The sequence below is a fragment of the Macaca fascicularis genome, chromosome 2 (genome assembly GCF_037993035.2).
Source record: "Macaca fascicularis isolate 582-1 chromosome 2, T2T-MFA8v1.1".
Classification (NCBI taxonomy): Eukaryota; Metazoa; Chordata; class Mammalia; order Primates; family Cercopithecidae; genus Macaca; species Macaca fascicularis.
This window is the reverse complement of record NC_088376.1, coordinates 65,800,098-65,818,886: the sequence shown is the minus strand read 5'-3', so window position 1 is coordinate 65,818,886 and position 18,789 is coordinate 65,800,098. Positions and strand designations below refer to the sequence as shown.

Here is an 18,789-nt window from a genome sequence, read left to right as displayed (position 1 = left end):
CTGCCTCAGCCTCCTGAGTAGCTTGGACTACAGGCGCCCGCCACCTCGCCTGGCTAGTTTTTTGTATTTTTTAGTAGAGATGGGGTTTCACCGTGTTAGCCAGGATGGTCTCGATCTCCTGACCTCGTGATCCACCCGTCTCGGCCTCCCAAAGTGCTGGGATTACAGGCTTGAGCCACCGCGCCCGGCCAAAAAAAGAATACTTTCATGGGGTAAAAAAAATCATACACAAACAAATGGAAGAACATACCATGCTCATGGATAGGAAGAATCAATATTGTGAAAATGGCCATACTGCCCAAGGTAATTTATAGATTCAATGCCATCCCCATTAAGCTACCAATGAGTTTCTTCACAGAACTGGAAAAAACGGCTTTAAAGTTCATATGGAACCAAAAAAGACCCCGCATTGTCAAGACAATCCTAAGCCAAAAGAACAAAGCTGGAGGCATCATGCTACCTGACTTCAAACTATACTACAAGGCTACAGTAACCAAAACAGCATGGTACTGGTACCAAAACAGAGATATAGACCAATGGAACACAACAGAGCCCTCAGAAATAATACCACACATCTACAGCCATCTGATCTTTGACAAACTTGACAAAAACAAGAAATGGGGAAAGGATTCCCTATTTAATAAATGGTGCTGGGAAAATTGGCTAGCCATATGTAGAAAGCTGAAACTGGATCCTTTCCTTACTCTTTATATGAAAATTAATTCAAGATGGATTAGAGACTTAAATGTTAGACCTAAAACCATAAAAACCCTGGAAGAAAACCTAGGTAATACCATTCAGGACATAGGCATGGGCAAGGACTTCATGTCTAAAACACCAAAAGCGACAGCAACAAAACCCAAAATTGACAAATGGGATCTCATTAAACTAAAGAGCTTCTGCACAGCAAAATAAACTACCATCAGAGTGAACAGGCAACCTACAGAATGGAAGAACATTTTTCAATCGACTCATCTGACAAAGGGTTAATATCCAAAACCTACAAAGAACTCAAACAAATTTACAAGAAAAAAAACAAACAACCCCTTCAAAAAGTGGGCAAAGGATATGAACAGACACTACTCAAAAGAAGACATTCATACAGCCAACAGACACATGAAAAAAAGGTTCATCATCATTGGCCATCAGAGAAATGCAAATCAAAACCACAGTGAGATACCATCTCACACCAGTTAGAATGGCAATCATTAAAAAGTCAGGAAACAACAGGTGCTGGAGAGGATGTGGAGAAATAAGAACACTTTTATATTGTTGGTGGGACTGTAAAGTAGTTCAACCATTGTGGAAAACAGTATGGCAATTCTTCAAAGATCTAGAACTAGAAATACCATTTGACCCAGCCATCCCATTTCTGGGTATATACACAAAGGATTATAAATCATGCTGCTATAAAGACACATGCACATGTATGTTTGTTGCAGCACTATTCACAATAGCAAAGACTTGGAATCAACCCAAATGTCCATCAGTGACAGACTGGATTAAGAAAATACAGCACATATACACCATGGAATGGTATGCAGCCATAAAAAAGGATGAGTTTGTGTCCTTTGTAGGGACATAGATGCAGCTGGAAACCATCATTCTCAGGAAACTATTGCAAGATCAGAAAACCAAACACTACATGTTCTCACTCATAGGAGGGAATTGAAGAATTACATCACTTGGACACAAGAAGGGGAACATCACGTACTGGGACCTATTATGGGGTGAGGGGAGGGGGGAGGGATAGCATTAGGAGATATACCTAATGTAAATGATGAGTTAATGAGTGCAGCACACCAACATGGCACATGTATACATATGTAACAAATCTGCACGTTGTGCACATGTACCCTAGAACTTAAAGTATTATAATAAAAAAAAACATACAAAATCTAGTCTGCCCTCAGATTTCTTTACAATTGCTTTTAAGTTTGTACTCTACTTTTAAGAACGCAAAACATAAACTCTTATAAATTGTAAATCAAAGAAGATTATTGAGGTGAGTCTTAATAAATTTAGAGGTTTATTTGGCCAAGGCTGAGGACACGCCTGGGAAAAAGGAACACAAAAACACAGGAATATCTGTAATCCATGCGTTTTCCAATGAGGGTTTTAGGACTTCAATATTTAAAGGGGAAAGAGCAGGCAGTAAACAAAAACAAGGGGGAGAGTAGATAAAAGAAACAAGCAGGTACATTCTTTTGAGGCTTTGATCAGTTTTCATCGAATCCACATTTTATTTGTGAAAGGAGGGAGTAGAAGAATAGTCAGTAACACATTTATCTCCTCTCATCTCCTGCTTAGTGTATCTTCATTTTTACATAAGATAAACTAAACTTAGAGTAGACAAAGCAGTCAGATATTCATTTGCCTTAGCTGAGCAGAAGAATGAGGTCTAGTCCTATCTTTACCTCCTACCTGTGAAGATAAACTTTTAATTTACATTGTCAGAATGAAGTTCAACAGAACTCTGTTTTAGGGTAAAGACCTTGGGGCCTACAAGGTATTTCCTTGTGAATAAGTTATGAGGTAGGCCCCATAGAGAGGTATGTGGCCTTTTATCTTTGTAGCCATCTATTTAGGAAATAATAATAATAATGTGAGGCAGTTTTGTGTAACTCAGTTCCCAAGCTTTTTGGGCCAACAGTATGCTAACTTCTTCTGGGTATGCTAACTTTATTGTAAACATGGATGATAACAATATTGTAAGCAAATTATTATTATTATTTATCTTACAAACAATATATTTTGTCATACATTCCCAGGATCCAAAGCAACCACTCATCTGGTGGATTAGTGAGATTTGGGGATCTGGCAGGTTGGTTATTTGAGTTTTCATATGGATCATATGTTATATTATTTGATTCATCTGGGATATAAACATAATATTTAGTTTTTTGATGTTGCAATTCCTCCCTTGGGCTGCAGCAAGTATGTATACAGCCAAATAATTTTGCCGCACAGCTTTCCTCATAAGTGATACCTCATTGTTTAGCAAAGAGATACTTATGTGGCAATCATTCAGGGTGTTTGAGGTATGATTTGTTAAGGCCTCAATTGCCATATAACATTCACAATACTTATCTGTGGTATGAAGATAGAAGCTAAATGATCATACTATTGAAATACAGAATGTGTCCAGTGAGATTGTAAATGCAAAGGGTTTGCTGGTGTTAGTAGAGTTTAAATTACTCATCTTTGTGCCCAAGCATAACCTGGGGAACATCACCCTGAACATCCTGGGGAATCCACAGCCATAAGTGAGAGCCACAGAGCCAATGTATCCCATTTGCAGCTAGCCAATAAATACATAGTTGCTTTACCATATTGGTGATATGCCAGTCAGTGTTTGTAATATAATAATGTGGTCACAAAGTTCTCTGGGTAGCCATTTTATATTTGTTGTACTGTCTGGTCATTGGTCCAAACCTTGGTATGATTTCTCTGTTCACAGCATAAAGGAGAATTTTGACTGAGTTGGCCAAATGAAGAAGTGAGCCACATAAAACCATCCCAAATTGGATTTAATCACGTTTTGAAAATAGGCAGTTACCTGGAATGTGGTTATTGCCTTTTCCTTTGGTTAAGGGGACACTAAGGTGAGGGCTAATGAGCTGGTCCTTTCTACTGAAAAGCTTTTTTTCTGAGTCCCTTGATCTTTAGGGCATTATAAGTGTGCTGATTATATATATTGTCTTTTGTTATGATGGCACTAAGAATGCCAGGCTTTTTTATTATGAAATAAATTATTGGCATTCTGTTTGGCTCTGACCTTGGAAGAGAGATACCCACCATGGTAGGCCAAAGCTGCTGGAGGCGTGAGTTTGCATATCCAGAGGCATTTATTTTATTTTATTTTTATTTTTTTGTAACTTGTCTACATAATACTGGGCCCATTGTAAAAACAGTTTTGTTTCATGGGTAACAGTGGGCGGCAGTGGTAAGAAGGCATAGGGACAAAGAATAAAGAGCAGTGAGATTGTGAAATTCATTTTAACTACTAAAAAGGACATTAAAACAGATGAGACATGTGTCCTGTCCTGCTTCAGATAGTAGCAATTGCCTGTATCCCCAGGAAAATCCTTACAAAGGCTATAATACAATAAACACTAGTGTTCATTTGTATACAGGCCTGGTCCAGTGTCTTGAATTAAAGCAGTCCACAACAGCTATAGTCTGCTTCTAGTTCCAGGTCGAAGGCCATAGCTGTTTAGTGAACTGAAGGTGAAGATCCTCGCTGGGAGTTACAGTCCACTTGGAAGGTTGTGCCTTTTTAAGAGGAGAGATGTAGATTCATGAGTCTATGCCCTTAATTTTGCCACACATGAATTAGTCAATAGTACCTTGTATGAGAACTTTCCACCAGCACTAGAGAAAGTCTTTTATTAAAGGTCTTTCCCAACACACAAAATATCCAGGCTATAGATTACGACCAGAAACTGTGTCTTTAGGGAACATACTGTGAATAGAATCTGTTAACAAAACATAGCTTTTTGAAAGATGATGAATGAGTCCTTTACAATATTGCAGTAGATCTCTCTTGAGAAAAGTTGATTCCATTATTTTAGTTCCCATGCACATGGACCTTCCTGTTATAATTTTATAAAGAGACAGTTGATGTTTTCCAAAAGGGATGACTATGAGTATAAATAGCACCAGGGGGGTGCTTTGGTGCTTTGGGACAGGGGTGGTGAAATGCCTCTACAAACTTAGCAAATTGTGTTTTAATTATTCTATTGGTCAATTCCACGAGTTTTGAGGACTAGGAGTGATAGGCACAATGGAAAAGTTGAAATATGGGCCAAATATTACAAATGTTTTGAATGAGCTGGGCAGTAAAATGTATCGCCCCATCACTGAGACGTTCAGACAGAACTAACTCCCAGAGTGGAATAATTTTTTTTAATAGGATTTTTTTTTTCCAACTGCCATCACTGTTGCTTGCTTGCAGAGAAAAACCTTAATCCAATAGAAAAACATGCAGATTATTAGTAAAACACATTTGTAAACTTGAGATGAAGGCAGCTGGATTAAACTGAGCTGCCATACCTCAAAAGGTCCAGCTGGAAGGGGAAAATGACCTTGGGCTCCATGAAGGGACTCCTTGGTTACATATCAGGAGTAAACCTTCAGTGTCACTGTGATGTACTGTATCCAATCATATTGTGTACACCAGAATATTATTTTATCTGAATTCCAATGAGTCAGATTGTGAATACATCCCATAAGAAGCATCTTGCATCCCACTGGAAATATTGATTTGTTATCAGGTCCACACCATATTTCAGTTTCACTAGAAAAGTATTCTCCTTTTTGTTTCCAAGTAGATTTTTCTTTTGTTGGGGCTATGCTCTTGGTTTCAGTTAACATGTTTTCAAGTGTTTGGGGTTTTATGGATACTCCCCAGATTGGGGTTATTGTCTTGAATGCTGTTGCTCTTTTAGTTGCATCATCAGTAAATTGGTTACCCCAGCTTTCAGTTGTGTCCAATTTAAAGTGGTCTGGGACTTGTATAATCATCAAAAGTTGTGATTTTAGAATGGCTTCTAACAGCTCTGATATTTGTTGTTCATTGTTTATGGGTTGCCATGAGGAGATTAAAATTATCTCCTCTTCTATAGCATCAAAGTCCTGGGCAACTGTGAATGCATAGTAGCTGTCAATGTATAAATCTTCACAGTCTTGTTTTTTGCCAATTGACAAGCTCAGGTCAGGGTATCAGTCTGGCCAGGACCAGTGTCAATTACCTCTAATAAAGAAACTGCAACATATCTCACTCTAAAATGTTTATCCTCCTCTATCAAATAAGATCTAGCTGTATACCAACCAGTGGTATCCCCTGGAGGTCTGTCCTGGGGGTGAGAAGTTTCTCCATCATCAGAATACAGTCATGAGGGGTTTCATGAGAAGGGTGAAGAGAGTACCTGAGTTTGATTATTACAGCGAGAAATGTTAATATGTGGAGATGATACAAGTGAAACTGAACATAAACTGCTAATTTACATTGTCATGCTGAAATTTAACAGAACTCTTTTTTAGAGTAAAGATCTTAGGCCCACAAAAAAATTTGCTCATCAGCAAATTATGAGGAAGGCCTCATGGGGAGTTATGTGGCCTTGTATCTTTATAGCTATCTATTTAGGAAAAAAAAAATGGGAAGCACTTGTGTATGACTCAGTTCCCAAACTTGAATTTTCCCTTTGGCAGAGGGAGTTTAGAGTCTTGAACTTTTTATTTTCCTCTCATAGATGCATTTTAGGGATGAGTTTAATAAGAAAATCTACAAGAAACCCCTAACTGGTGGATCCATACTCTTATCAATATAACTAATAAAATACATGTCCAGACTACATAGGAGGTGATGGCTTTGTTTCACCATGAAAGATGATAATATTCATCTTTGTGTGGCGGGTTTTGAGGTAAGTTTAATGGATTTATTTTTTTAATATTTTATATGTTTTTAATGTTTTAAACAATAAACATGGGTTAATTTTCTGTTTCTACAACATGCAGAGATCTTAGGGTTTACTACCCCAAGATGTCTATGCTGAAAGTTTAATAACAGTAATAACAGAGCAATAGATTTTGTAAGAACTAAAGTTTGCAAAACATAGGGACTCTTCAAGGAAAAGAATAAAAATTAGAAATTAAAGTGAATATTTCCAGAATAAGTAAAAAAAAAAATCAAACACATCGCAAATTTTTAAAAGCTGCCAATATATATTTTTAAAAGCTGTCACACATATATCCAAAATTAAAATACAAATTACAATACATGTTTTTTTTCCCTATTCCAAGTGCATATCTTTTGCCTATTTAATGATAAAATTTTCTAAAGGAAAATAATGTAGTCTTTCTTCTAACAATGCGGACTGTAATCTTGTCTTATTTAGAATGTTGAGTTTATTTTATCCTCACAGCTCTTTAGTGTGAAGCAACTTTTGGGGATTATTATCAAAGTTGAGGAAAATTCTACCAATTTTCAGACATGCTGTCAAACTTCAGGGCATTTCAAGTTTTCTTGGGCAATTGGATTTATATACTCCAATATTTTTATTACCAGGTGCTGTAGGCCTCTTTCATATATCTAGCTGTGCTCTTAAGTGACATGGTGCCTGGTGAGTCATCAAAGACTTGTTAAGCATGCTGCTGAAAGTCATTTCTCCTCTGGGATTACTAGTAGTATTTAATTGAAGTAGGGAGAATTCTGAGATAAATTCTGAGAGTCTAGGTTCCTGGTGTATACACCCTGTATAATCCTGTCCCCTGAAATATGGACAGAATGGCAAATATGATAGATATTACTCCCATGATTAGTTTTCATTACATTAAAAAGATGAGGGATTCTATAATGTAATTGTCATGCGCGTCCATGTAGAGACCAATAAACAGGCTTTGTGTGAGCAATGTGGCAGTTTATTTCACCTGGGTGCAGGCGAGCTGAGTCAGAAAAAGGAGTCAGCGAAGGGAGATAAGGGTGCGACAGTTTTTTAGGATTTGGGTAGGTAAAGGAAAATTACAGTCAAAGGGGGGTTGTTCTCCAGCGGGCAGCAATGGGAGTCACAAGGTGCTCAGTGGGGGAGATTTTTGAGCCAGGATGAGCCAGGAAAAGGAATTTCACAAGATAATGTCATCGCTTAAGGCAAGGACCGGCCATTTTCACTTCTTTTGTGGTGGAATGTCATCCATTAAGGCAGGGCAAGGAATTTTCACTTCTTTTGTGATTCTTCAGTTACTTCAGGCCATCTGGGCGCAAACGTGCAAGTCACAAGGGATGCAATGGCTTTGCTTGGGCTTAGAGGCCTGACATTCCTGCCTTCTTATATTAATAAGAAAAATAACACAAAATAGTGTTGAAGTGTTGGGGCTATAAAAATTTTGGGGAGGCGGTATGGAGAGAGAATGGGCGATGTTTCTCAGGGCTGCTTCAAGCGGGATTAGGGGTGCTGTGGGAACCTAGAGTGGTAGATATTAAACTGAAGGGAGATCTTGTGGTAAGAGGTGATATTGTGTGGTTGTTAGAAGGAACATTTGTCACTTAGAATGATTGGTGATGGCCTGGATACAGTTTTGTATGAATTGAAAAACTAAACGGAAGACACAAGGTCTGAATAAGAGAAGGAAAGAAAACAGGTATTAAAGGACTAAGAATTGGGAGGACCTAGGACATCTAATTAGAGAGTGCCTAAGGAGGCTCAGCATAGCCTTGCTAGCAAAGATTATTTATTTACTTTAAGAGGGAATTTAGAGTGGTGGTTTAGGATAGCACTAGGAGATATCAGCTGTGATGGCTTGGAGAAACATTGTAAACTAGCAATGCAAACATGAGCAGGGCATTTATGAGTAGTTGAGAATGGTGAATAGGAGTATAACTAGACAGAAGATAGTAGGGATGACTACTTTTTTGGGGGGGTGCGCTCCAAGTTGGTCTGGTGTCTGGAATGAGACTGGGAGTTAATAAAATGGAGTGTCCACCCAGGAGCTCAAATGGACTGGAACCTGTAGCATTCTCAGGACAGGCCTGAATTCTGAGAAGGGAAAGTGGTAAAAGTATTCTCTGTCATTTTTAAGTTGGTGACTGAGCTTGGTGAGGTGTGTTTTTAAAAGACCATTAGTCCGTTCTACCTTTCCTGAAGACTGAGGATGGTAAAGGATATAAAGGTTTCACTGAATATCATGAGCCTGAGAAACTGCTTGGGTGATTTGACTAATAAAGGCTGGTCCGATGTCAGACTGTATAGTGGTGGGAAGGCCAAATTGAGGAATTATGTCTGACAGAAGTGAAGAAATGACTGTGGTGGCCTTCTCAGAGCCTGTGGTAAAGGCCTCTACCCATCCAGTGAAAGTGTCTACCTAGACTAAGAGATATTTTAGTTTTCTGACATGTGAGTAAAGTCAATTTGCCAGTCCTGGGCAGGGGCAAATCCCCGAGCTTGATGTGTAGGAAAGGGAGGGGGCCTGAACAATCCCTGAGGGGTAGTAGAATAGCAGATGGAACACTGAGAAGAGATCTCCTTGAGGACAGATTTCCATGATGGAAAGGGAATGAGAGGTTCTAAGAGATAGGCTAGTGGCTTGTAACCTACATGGAAGAGGTTATGAAATGACGACAGAATAGAATGGGCCTCTGAGGCTGGAAAGAGATATTTTCCTTGGTCTGAGAACCATTGGCCTTGTGTGGGAAGAGACTGATAGGTGGAATTTTCAGTGGGGGAGTAGGTGGGAGTGGCCTATGTGAAGGAGGAAAACTGCCGTGAGGGATAGAAGTTGGAACGCTAGCTGCTTTTTCAGCTAACTTATCAGCATAAGCATTGTCCTGAGTGATGGGTGAGGGAAGAAAATAGATTTTGGAAGTTGTGAGAACTGTAGAGAGTTGAGCATAGTTTGTGATTTTTAGGGCATCTAACAGTATTAAAGCAGTGGCAGCCACTGTGCACAGACATGAGGGCTAGACTAAAACAGTAAGGTCAAGTTGTTTGGACAGAAAAGCTACAGGACGCAATCCTGGCTCTTGTGTAAGAATTCTGTCTGCATTAACCATGCCTAGGAGGAAAGGAGTTGTTGTTTTGTAGAAGGGATTAGGATTTGGGAGATTAGCCAGACAGGATCAGCTGGGAGATTGTGTATCTATGAGAATTATGCAAAGATAGGTAACAAAAGAGGAATAAATTTTGACTTTACTGAAGTAATGGGGGCTGTCTCTGAAGCCTTGCAGCGGTACAGCCTAGGTAATTTGCTGAGCCTGATGGATGTCAGGGTCAGTCTAAGTGAAAGCGAAGAGAGGCTGGGATGAAGCGTGTAAAAGGAACAGTAAAGAAAGTGTGTTTGAGATCCAGAACAGAATAATAGGTTGTGGAAGGAGGTATGGAGGATAAGAGAGTATATGGCTTTGGCACCATGGGGTGGATAGGCAAGATAATTTGGTTGATAAGGTGCAGATCTTGAACTAACCTATAAGCCTTGTCTGGTTTTAGGACAGGTAAAATGGGGGAATTGTAAGGGGAGTTTACAGGCTTTAAAGGGCCATGCTGTAGCAGGTGAGTGATAACAGGCTTTAAATCTTTTAAAGCATGCTGTGGGATGGGATATTGGTGTTGAGTGGGGTAAGGGTGATTAGGTTTTAATGAGTTGGTAAGGGGTGCATGATCAGTCACCAAGGAGGGAGTAGAGGTATCCTATACTTGTGGGTTAAGTTGGCGGGATACGAGAGGAAGACACAAAGGAAATTCTGGGTTGGGGAGAAGGGCGGCAATGAGATGTGGCTGTAGTCCAGAAATAGTCAGGGAAGCAGATAATTTGGTTAAAATATCTTGGCCTAGTAAGGGAACTGGGCAGGTGGGGATAACTAAAAAGGAGTGTGGAAAAGAATGTTGTCCAAATTGTTGACCAGAATTGGGGAGTTTTAAGAGGTTTAGAAGCCTGGCCATCAATACCCACAACAGTTATAGAGGCAAGGGAAACAGGCCCTTGAAAAGAAGGTAATGTGGAGTGGGTAGCCTCCGTATTGATTAAGAAGGGAACGGACTTACCCTTCACTCCAAAAGTTACCCAAAGTGTCTGTGATGGTCCAGGAGGCTTCTGAGGAGATGGGGCAGCATCGATCTTCAGCCGCTAAGCCGAGAAAGTCTGGAAAGGAGTCAGTCAGAGAGCCTTGGGCCAGAGCTCCAGGGGCTCTGGGAGTGGCTTCCAGGCGAATTGGACTGTCCGATTTCCAGTGGGGTCCTGCACAGATGGGACACGGTTTAGGAGGAATCCCAGACTGCAGGCATTCCTTGGCCCAGTGGCCAGATTTCTGGCACTTGTAGAAAGCTCCTGGGGAGGAGGTTCTGGAGGAACCCCTGGCAGCAGCGGTTCAGGCATTTGGAGTTGTGTGCTGGAGATGTGGCTGGGGTTTGTCTCACAGTGGAGGCAAGGAATTGCAACTCAGAAATAAGTTGCTACTTGGCTTCCTCTACTCTATTACTGTACACCTTGAAGGCAAGGTTCATTACGTCCTGTTGTGGGGTTTGAGGGCCGGAATTTAATTTTTGGAGTTTTATTTAATATCGGGAGCAGATTAGGTAATAAAATAAAATGCATATTGAGAATAAGATGGCCTTCTGACCTTTCGGGGTCTAGGGTTGAAAAGCATCTCAAGGTTGCTGCTAAACGGACCATGAACTGGGCTGGGTTTTTCATATTTGATGAAAAAGAGCCTGAATGAGAACTGATTTGGGAGAGGTCGCATAAAGAAAAAGGAGCATTGACCTTGACTATACCTTTAGTTCTAGCTGCTTTTTTAAGAGGAAATTGCTGGGCAGGTGGGGGAGGGCTAGTTGTGGAACAAAACTCTAAGGCAGCCCAGGTGTGAGGAGGGAAGGTGATAAAAGGACTATAGTGTGGGAAAGAGGAGGCTGAGGAAAAATTGGGACCTAACTTGGCCTGGTGAGGAGGGAAGAGGTCAGATGGGTCTGTAGAAAAGGAAGATTAGAAAGACTCAGCGATGCTTGAGGTTGGGACTGAGGGGACAGGCGGGAGGGAAAGAAGGAAGATTTGTGACGAGTTGCATTGGGAACAGAGACTAGGGAGTGACTGATGTGTAAAAGAATGCCTGGGCGTCAGGCACCTCAGACAATTGCCCATTTTACGACAAGAATTATTTAGGTCTTGTAGGATGGAAAATCGAAAGTGCCGTTTTCTGGCTATTTAGACTTACTGTTGAGTTTGTGTTGGGGTCATGCGGCATTGTAGAAGAAAATAAGGCATTTAGGTTTTAGGTCTGGTGTGAGTTGAAGAGGTTTTAAGTTCTTGAGAACACAGACTAAGGGAGAAAAAGGAGGAATGGAGGGTGGAAGTTTGCCCATAGTGAAGGAGGCAAGCTCAGATGAAAGAGAGAGTAGAGACACAGAGAGAAGGAGTTCGGGGGTTCTTGCCCTCCAGAAAAGCAGGAAAAGAGGTTGGGGCATGGAAATAAGGGGTTTGGGATGCAAAAAGAAGAGGTCAGCGTGCGGAAAAAAGGGGTTGGGGCACAAAAATAAGAGGTCGGGGTTCTTGCTCCTCCCCCAGAAAAGCAGAGAAGGGGTAGAGACAGGGAGAGAAGGGGTTGCGGTTCTTGCCCCTCCCCCAGAAAAGCGAGACTTGCTGCTAAGAGTGAAGGACCAAGGCAGGCGTCCCTGCAGCATGGTCAGACACCTCTGAAATGTGGGTGAGTAATCAGAGAGGTGTCCCTGCAATGATTAAACACCAAGGAAAGACTGCCTTCCCGAGTCTGTGACTGGTGCCGGAGTTTTGGGTCCACGGATAAAACGTGTCTCCTTTGTCTCTACCAGAAAATGAAAGGAATTGAAATTAAGAGAAGGAAGAGAGAGATTGTGAAAGAAAACAGGCACATTCCTCAACCCCGGACTCATCACAAACAGGCCCAGTACAAACACATCCCACCATATATCTCTTAACTTCCTGAGCCCAGTACAAACACATTTCTCAACTCAGAGACTACCATATATCTCAACTCTAGAAAAACACCACCTGGAAAGTCTCCGATAAGGACACAGCCGTTCGTGGTTTTACTGAAAGCGCGGGAACCAATAGAAAACTGCTAAATGTATAACTTAAAATGTTACCCAATTGTAGTGCTGTAACCAAAAGAATTCCCTTGTTCCTCTGTAACTTTACATATCCTATTTACATCGGGCTATAAAAGGCAAGCACTCGTATTGTTCGGGGCCCTCTTGTATGCTTTGGAATGGAGGGACCAAGTTTGAACTTGCAGTAAAAGATCCTTGCCGCTTGGCTTTGACTCTGGACTCTGGTGGTCTTCTTTGGGGAACAAACGGTCTGGGCATTACAATTGAAGGGTGGAGTCAAGATTGAAAGGAGAAAGAGGTTGAGGGCTAGTGAGAGAGGTTGGAGAAGAGAGTAAAAAAAGGGCCACTTACCCAGTTTAAAATTGATGAGATGTTCCTTGGGCTGGTGGGTCTAAGGACCCGAGGTCATAGGTAGATCTTTCTCACGGAGCAAAGAGCAAGAGGACAGGGGATTGATCTCCCAAGGGAGGTCCCCGGATCCAAATCACGGCACCAAAATGTCATGCACGTCCGTGTGAAGGGACCACCAAACAGGCTGTGTGAGCAACATGGCTGTTTATTTCACCTGGGTTCAGGCAGGCTGAGTCCAAAAAAGGAGTCAGCAAAGGAAGATAAGGGTGGGGCAGTTTTACAGGATTTGGATAGGTAAAGGAAAATTACAGTCAAAGGGGGGTTGTTCTCCTGCGGGCAGGAGGGGGAGTCACAAGGTGCTCAGTGGGGGAGCTTTTTGAGCCAGGATGAGCCAGGAAAAGGAATTTCACAAGATAATGTCATGGCTTAAGGCAAGGACTGGCCATTTTCACTTCTTTTGTGGTGGAATGTCATCAGTTAAGGCGGGACAGGGCATTTTCACTTCTTTTGTGGTTCTTCAGTTACTTCAGGCCATCTGGGTGTATACATGAAAGTCACAGGGGATGCAGACATGCAAGTCACAGGTGATGCAATGGCTTGGCTTGGGCTCAGAGGCTTGACAGTAAAAAAGTTCTAAATCAGTGAACTTGAGTTGATCAAAAAGTGACCACCTTGGTTAGGCCTGACATAATCAGGTAAACTCTAAAAGGTACTAAACTCTTTCTAAAGGAAGAGATTCAGAGCATGAGGATGTCAGAAGGCCTACAAAAGAAGCCAATTGGCAAGGAACTTTGAGTGCCTCTAGAAACTGAGAGTGGTCCATCACTGACAAGCAAAAAGAGAAAGCAGGTCTCAGTCCTACAAATGCAAGGAACTGAATTTTGCCTCCCTATAATGTCCATAATCTCGAAAGAGGATCTTTCAGAAAGGAATATAGAGAAATGCTGCTCAGCTTACACCTTGACTTCAGCTTTATGTGAAATACAATCATAGAATACAGGTCAACTGTGCACAACTTTTGACTCACATCAATTTTTAGATTAAAAAATAAATCAATATTGTCTTAAATCACTAAGTCTGTAGTAATTTGTAATATAGTGATAGAAACTTAAAATAATAACTATACAAAGAAGTGCTATAAAGCCCATAGGTATACACCCAACTCCAAACTAAACATATTTTAAATTATTATTTCCTTGGCTTGATCTCAAAAATGTCCACTGCTATGCTAGTGTACCTGACTGCCTACTCCCATGCCAATGCACCTGAAGCAAAAAAAGGAGAGATGGAGAGAAAATGACAACGGAAAGCAATAGAAGTCTCTGGAGTTAAAACATGAGTTTCTCATGTGCCAAGCACTGAGATAAATATTTTGCCTGTTTTATTTAATTTAACAGTTAAAACAAATCTAGGTATAAATAATAAGAATCTGAAGGTAAGTTATTTTACTACAGATTAAGTATCCTAACGCTACACCATACTTAATCACAATGAGGTCAGTTTCTCTACCTTACTAACATACCAGAAATATCTAGAAAACAAGCATATCATGCAGCATCAAAAATTTTGCATGACAGTTTTTAGGCTGATCTTAAGACTGAGCTTCATTATTTAAGATTAGATTCTATTTGTTTTGAAGACTTAAAGTGAAATAAATAAAATGCTCAAACAAAAGCATTTATTGGCCCCAGGCCCCAGGCCAATAAAACATAAGACCAATGGTGAAAGAGAGATTCCTAAAACTGATTCCTTATTCTAGAAGAAAAGTTCCATAATTCCATCCAGTGAATTGTAGACATTATGAGGATTCAGTCTTGGAAAAACAGGTTCAGATGGTGTTGAAATACAGGTTTCCAGCTAAAGAATAGTAGAAATATTGGGTCAACATTTTTGCCATATGTTAGACCACAGCATCTTCTTCACTAGGACTACTTTCAAAAACCCCCCGAGGCTATAGTTTGTATTGCAAGCAAAATCTATATAAAAATATTAATTTTGTCATGATATAGGATATTATCTGAGCTTAAATTCGATTTTCTCAGAAACCTCAGAACTTGTTATGAGAGTAAGTTCAGAAAATTAACTTTAGAATTAAAGAAAGGTATAAACCCCCCTTTTTTTCTGTCAAGTAGCTTAATGTTACATTTATATCATTTCATTTTTCATACTGAGAACTGGGATTACACTTCCCAAAAGATAACGCTCTATGCATCTTTTGCAATTCGGAACAAATTAAAATTTTGAAAAAAGTCAAAGGAATTGAAGCCATCATTTTCTTTTCAGAAAATGAAACTAGATAGGACAGGAAAAAAATGGGAGTTCACAGAAATAATATTTATATGTATAAAGTTCTTAAGGAAGAAAAATCCAAATGTGATATAATTCTTAGGAGTTTTAAGCATGGAATATAATCTTTAGGCCAACCAGAATTGCCAAAATATTAAACAAAAGCAATTACATAATATGAATATGAGTGATAGAATCTATTTGTTATTGAAAGTTATGTAATTTAAAAATTAAATAGAAATCTATGTGATTTTGAATTCATTCATTAAAGACAAAAGCATAAGAATAACACAATTTGTAATAGACAAAAGTTTCATAGTCTCTAATTTCATTGCAAAATTAATGAATTGTCCTTTGGATAATTATTTGTGTTAGTTGGCTATGCTAATTACTTTATTGTAATAAAATATATAACTGATAATTTAACACAAATATATAGTCAATATTAATTTTTTGTCTTGATTTTTAAAATAAATATATATATTTTGCTTAAATTTCCTATGCTCAGTATTGACCACTTAAAAGATTTCATAATACTAGCCCTACCTTTCCTCATTGCATAATTGCGAGAACTCATTAATGATTGTGTTTTATAAAGCAAGCATATCCTCTTTAGTTTGCCACAGTGCCTCACCCCTCCCACAGTGGATGTGTACTTATTCACCTTAATCATCTGCATTTCTATTCTCGTCTGGCATATATGCATGCAAACATTATCTTAACACATCAGTAATTTGGGGTTTATCATAAATACATATCCTTGCTGCAATTTATATGTCTTCAATTTATAACAATGTAAATGTGTATAAGAAATACAGGCTCTTCATATAAAATGCATGCTTTTAACACATTTATTAGAAAATTATTTTGTATAACTTTTAGAAGCTTACAACTATGTTAACTGAAGATCATGCAACTCACTAAGCATTTATTAATTCCTATTGGTATAAAATCTGTTGCTTAGTTTTTTGGTATAGCTCCTGATCACCAGTACCAGAGATTTATATATATGATTATGAAAAGAAGAAGAATTTGAAAAAATTATATAAAATATAATTATCAAGTAGTGGCATACTTAAAAAATATAACATTTCCAGAGAAATTAGTATAAGACTTTGTTTAAAAAGTGACACAATATTTGTCTTGAAACTGTAGCAGCAAGAGGCAGACAAATCCTAGTCAGACAAGGGTGGGTCTCCAGTGAACCCCAACTTTCAAGCTGAAGACAATTTAAAGCCAAGCTACGAATGCAAGGTGAATCCACGGACCAGATTGAGAATCCCTATTCCTGTTTGTTCCAATTTCCTTTCATTGATCCATACCCTTCACCTATTTTATATATACCTACCCTTCTCTAATTGTTTTTTTACATGGTTGTGCCCCTTTTTGAGTGGTGCCTTTGTTTTAGCCTTTTTTGCTTACTCACAAACAAATCAGCATGCACTCATCATTCTGATCCCATAAAAGCCCCAGACCCAGCCACATGAAGAGAGACCACCAGACTTTGGGTGGGAGACCACCCTCACATTCCCTCTCTGCTGAGAGCTATTTCGTCACTCAATAAAATTCTTCTCCATCCTCCTCACTCTCCAATTGTCAGTGTATCCTCATTCTTCTTGGACACAGGACAAGAATTCAGGACCCATTGAATGTGGGTACAAAGAAGGTTGTAATACTGTAGCCCTCTGCCCTCCACCTGTGGAGGGAAACTGCCCCATGTAAAGGGAAGCAGCACTGGGGCCAAGCCAGCCCTAGAACCACAGGGTGGTGTGGGGCAAAAGGATGACAGAGGTGTTAACATGTCACCATTGTCAAGCTGTGGGCAGTGAGACTATAAGAGCTTATTGGGATGCTATAACACCCCCTCTGGGGCTTCAGGGTCATGGGCAACCCTGCTTAAGTGCTACCATGTTCCCCTCATCTGCATGCCAGATTCTACCATGGGAGGTGCTTGGGACATGGCTGGTGCAGCTGCAAGCCTCACACAGAGCCTGCTTCTGTGACATCTCTTTGAAGAGCCAGCTGGACCCCTCACTTGCTCACTAACACACCCTCTCCTGTCAGGGGCTGAAGGCACAGCCTCAGCAGGCACAGGATCCTTGCCAGAGTGCAAGCCATGGGCAGTCCCATGGGCCAAGTAGACAAGGCATCTCTTGCAGTGAACCTGGTCTTGAGCAAGGCCTGGGCAGGGGCATCACCATCTGAAAGTCTCTGGCTGGCAAAGTGACCGAGAGAAATTGTGTCAGAAAGATAAGATGTATTTACTACTTGAGATATGAATAGGTACGATAAAGGATCATTTTGAGAAAAGGAAAAGAATGCATGTAATTTCTAAATACTTTCAAGAATGGTGAATACAGAAGCTCCTCAAGTTACGATACGGTTAAGTCCCAACAACTGGTTACAAGTTCAAATATTTTAATAAAAAATGTATTTTGCACACCTAACCCACAGAACATCATAGTTTAGCCTAACGTATCTTAAGCATGCTCAGAACACTTACTTTAGAGTAGAGTTGGGCAAAATCACTTAACAGAAAACCTATTTTATTAAGATGTGTTGAATATCCCATGTAATCTACTGAATACTGTACTGAAGTATAATTTATACTCAATGTATATTGCTTCACACCATTGTAAATTAAAAAAAAAAAATTAGTCAAAGCATTTTAAATTGAGGACTGACTGTATTTGAATTTGCTATCTTTAAGTAAAATAAGAATATGCATCCGAAGACCAAAAGCGTAGATTGAATCATAACTCAGAGAATACGGCACTTAATTTTTATGTTGTACAAATCAAAATAGGATCAATTATGTTTCAGTAACTTAAATAAAAAGTGTGTTTGTTTGTTTGTTTGTTGTCCTTATGCACAAGTCCCAAATTATTGTAGTCTTTGTTTCATGTTATAGTAATTCTGGCAAGTATCATGTCACTCAGGAAGTATCATGTCACTCAGGAAAGAGGAAGGGCATAGTGAGTCACACACTGATTCTTAAAAGATTCCATCTGGAAGTATTACGGACTATTTCCATTTGTAATTTATTAACCAAATAGGTCATAGGATCATGCCTAACTGTTGAGAGATAATTCTCCTGGGTTATCTCACATTTCTACATAATAAAACAAAAGCATTTATAGCTAGGTTAAGGACGTTAACACAACAATATATTAAACGGTAGTCAACTTTAGAGATCTCTTTCTGTTTGAAGGTATTCCAGGGTAGTAAAGATAAAGATATTTTCTTTTTATTTCTGGAGAAGATTAGCTTAACTTCCAGAGCAAAGATAAGGTATCTCTCTCTCCCAGTGGTAAAGATGGGCATATTATCAGTAACCCTGCATGAGATCAGAATCTCCTAAACTAAAAGAATTTCTCTTGTACAGTCCAATGCATGTGCAAATACAATCTAGTCCTCACCATATTATATTGTATGAACTGGGGATTGGGAACAGACACTATGATATTATTCTAGCTTCTGCAGCTTTTCCTATTAGGAACAAACCGTTTTTGTCTCTAACCCAGAGGCCTCAGATTTTCTGTTAGCATATAGATATAAAACTCTGCAGGCAGGCTAACTT

At 39.6% G+C, this 18,789-nt stretch overlaps 1 long non-coding RNA gene across 1 annotated transcript; it reads right to left on the bottom strand.

Annotated features, from left to right (window-relative positions):
* Window positions 1-2,233: 2,233 nt before the first annotated feature.
* Window positions 2,234-13,153, bottom strand: LOC135969662 (uncharacterized). The gene is made up of 3 exons (XR_010585013.2): window positions 12,924-13,153; window positions 10,536-10,728; window positions 2,234-4,275 (listed from the first exon to the last, which is right to left on the bottom strand). It is a non-coding gene; the product is annotated as an uncharacterized lncRNA (long non-coding RNA).
* Window positions 13,154-18,789: the final 5,636 nt, after the last annotated feature.